The following is a 3,739-nucleotide window of genomic DNA, read 5'->3' on the forward strand; positions in this document are numbered from 1 at the left end:
TAAAGATCCCTTGGTGGTCTGAAATCGATGAGTAGGCTTCGGCCGCCATCCGGGCAAAATTCAAAATTTCCTACCAACTGAAAATATTAGGAGTGTCACGCGCGCTCATATGACCTATGCAGTTGCGAGCGCCGTAAAACACTTTACAAAAACAAAACAAACAAAAATGTAGCCGGTGATAATGACTGTTACAGTCTGTGCTCTTCTAAACTTGAACTTTGCAGGCACGACATCAGTTGTTAAAAAAAATTATATTGTCCCATCTTTCATTTTAGAGGCTGTGTTATAAGCCATTCAATGTCTTTCGCGTCAAAGGAACCACTCACTATTAGAAACAAGTGCTATATGGCCTCAGTAGTCTACTGGTTAGGCTACCGGATTGGTAATGGTAAGGTTACGGGTTCGGGGGTTCAAGCCTCAGGCCCGACGTTGTGTTGTTGGGAAAGGCACTTTACAATCATTTTTCTCACTTCACCCAGGTGGGAATGGGTATCTGGCCATAGACAGCAAAAGATCTTGTCAGTATGTTACTGTTTGAGCGCCTATAAAATGGCAGCTTGCACTGTATGCTTCCCAGGAAGTTGAGCTTATTTCAGAATACTACCTGGTCTGCTGGGGTAATATAGATCTAGATTGTACAGCACAGAGCTTGTTGTTGAGCGGGGATTTGCGTTACACAAAAGCTGTCTACTATGACTTTAACGCGTTTATCGACATGCTGCTCTAATACTCCTTCACAGGTACTCGACATTCAGATACACGAACGCAATGAGGACAACAAGACCTTTGTAGGCGAATCCAATCACGTCAGTCTCATTGCTACACTAAATAACAATGAGAGAGAGAGAGAGAGAGAGAGAGAGAGAGAGAGAGAGAGAGAGAGAGAGAGAGAGAGAGAGAGAGAGAGAGAGAGAGAGAGAGATGGGGGGGGGTGTTTGATTATAGGTATCGAACGGTTATCGGTTTCATTAGTTGGAAATGTGGCTGAAGAAAGTAGGACAAGAACAGGTAGAGAAACGACATTGTGGGACGAAAACTGGTATGTAGAGAAACGAAGATGTGGGACGAAAACGGGTGCACCGGAGAAATGACGAAAAAAACTCTTGAATGAATAGAACATTAAGGTGGACTCAAGATAATGTGACAGAAAGAACCAACGAACCCGAACAACCCACACTTCTCTTTCGTAATAAAAAGTAGGCGACATTATTCCATCACTCCAGTCTTACAGTGTTACAGCTGTAAACGCCCACGTTGACTCTTTAAGGGTGTAGCGGTCACATAGTATGGTCGCTTTTAAGCACAAGGGGGCTGTCTCGAAAAAATGCTGTTTTGAGAATATCGAAGGTAAAGTTTTTGCCCCTGGCCTAGTTTCTTTAAATGACAAGGAGAGTTTTCTCTATAACCAAACTATAGGTAAGGCAATGCCCACTTTTGGTGTAGGTCATGATTTCTGGAAATCCCCGAAATCTGGGTAAACCCCCTTGTCCCTAAAAGCAATCACATTATTATTATGTCCGATCAGTAGTAAGTCAAAAGCAATGTTGCGACACATTTCGAATCGCTGCACACAAATCAGAAACACAAATCAGAAACACAAATCAGAAACACAAATCAGAAACCCAAAGTTGCACGACAGGATTCCTCTTGACCATAGTTGAGGAGTTGGGAAATTTCAAAGCAACCTCTATTTCGTTATGGGGTGGGCCCACTATGTTGGGGAAACAATCGGAATCCTGCAACAACACGCACTCTGCACAGTATGTTTTCGACCTAGTCTTATGTAACGTGTAGTCGATATTCCAATACAAGTCAAGACGGGGGGGGGGGGGGTTATTCTGCCTACGCAAGCTAATGTATAATGGGGAAAACTGCAGTGATGCAAAACGAAAATTGTTTCAAACCCGGAATCCATAGCGAAGCTTCTCAAGAAAATGAGCTTTCTATTATAAGTTTGCTAAGTGATCCGTATTCTAAGTGATTGTGAAAGTTTTATTTTTTTAAATACTAGATGCAATCTCGTGAGACAGAAACCCAGCGAGGTTTGTCTCTCGCAATTGACTTTTTTTTTTACATTTTGTTTTAGATTTTGTTTTTAAAGATGTGCTGCACATTTGTACTTTTGTCATTTTCCATTAACACGTTATGCCAATCACTGCCGGTGCTATCGTTCTTGCGCTTGTCCTTTTGCTTGTTTTTTTCTGTTACTTTTCTCTTTCTGCTCTCTTTTCTATGTGTTGATGCCGTGCCTTATTTTTGTTGCTGTTGTTGTTGCTTTTGTTGTTGTTGTTGTTGTTGTTGCTGTTGTTGTTGCTTTTGTTGTTGTTGTTGTTGTTGTTGCTGTTGTTGCTGTTGATTGTCGATGTCGTCGTTGACGTTGTCTTTTGTTTTGTTCTTGGAATCAACGAGTGGGGAGGAAACGGAGCTGTGATTTTGTTAGATTGTTTCTTTATATACTGGTTTCCTCCAAATGTTTCGCCAGTTCAAACAATCAGTGGTGTACGTACCTAATGTAGCACGATGCAATATTTTTAGTAGCAGCACGTGAATAGATATAATTGTATTCTCAAACCCAAATAAAAATGCATGTACCCAAATACCCAAAATAACAATAACAACAATTATGACAACAACAAACAAACGATAACTATGATAAAGATGATTGCCACAAAAACAATAACATCAACCGTAATATACCATGCCTTCGTACAGTGTTTCTCATGAACTTGAAGAGTAATGGCTATCGCTTACAAACTCTCTTTCTCACAAGGCATTTTAATTACGTTTTTTTTTAAAATCAAATCGCTTGTTAATGAGCTATTGTTTCTTATGTGTGTTTTGGAAAATCCTTAACTCTTTAAATCCATAGAGGACACATATCATTATGTCTGATTGAGCAGACTCTAGACACTTCTGTAACACATTCTGTACTATCATACACAAATCTAAAACCTGGTTTGCATACTTTGTAGCATGCATGTTGTTCTGTACCTTTTTTGTGTGGTTTCGTGTAACTGAAACAGAACTGAAAAATCCCTACTTTTCTAATGAAGTAATGCTTCTTCTTTTAAGAGGCCCGAATCAGGGCCTCGAATGATTACAAAGAGCGTCGTCTTCAATCAATGAGTTAAAAAGGTTTGGATTCCATCACAGTTGGCTGAGATGACCTGGGAGTAACCTAAACTCCCTATAGCCACTTACTAACACTTTCCCTTAACGAAACATGAAACAAAAGCTGGGTCGATATTTTTGGTTTGTTTGTTTGTTTGTCAGGGAGACGGTTTCGCCCAAAACGTGTGCGATACTTTGGCTGTTCCCGTTTCAATCAACTGGCTATAAATAAATCACATTCTAAAACGAATCAGTTGTATTTTGGTTCGTCAATCATTGACAGTGAGATTCGCCAACTTCCTCAATTTAACAAACTGGAAACATCCCGTGGCAAATGAGGCGTAAACTCTATTTGCAATGTTCGAGATAAAAGATCACCTTACATCAATACAGATGCTGCGTGTCTGCTCGCTGAGTCTGTGACATTCAGACCGTGAGCTAAGGACATCAAAAGAAGCTTAATATGTTTTCCTTCAAATTGCCCTTGATCGTATTAGTGTTTTCGAAAAGAATTGTTGATCAACCTACGCTACGTCACAAAATAATGTGAATGTGTGTGTGTGTGTGTGTGTGTGTGTGTATGTGTGATGTGTGTGTGTGTGTGTGTGTGTGTGTGTGTGTGTGTGTG

Source organism: Aplysia californica, unplaced genomic scaffold (genome assembly GCF_000002075.1).
Source record: "Aplysia californica isolate F4 #8 unplaced genomic scaffold, AplCal3.0 scaffold00218, whole genome shotgun sequence".
Taxonomy (NCBI): Eukaryota; Metazoa; Mollusca; class Gastropoda; order Aplysiida; family Aplysiidae; genus Aplysia; species Aplysia californica.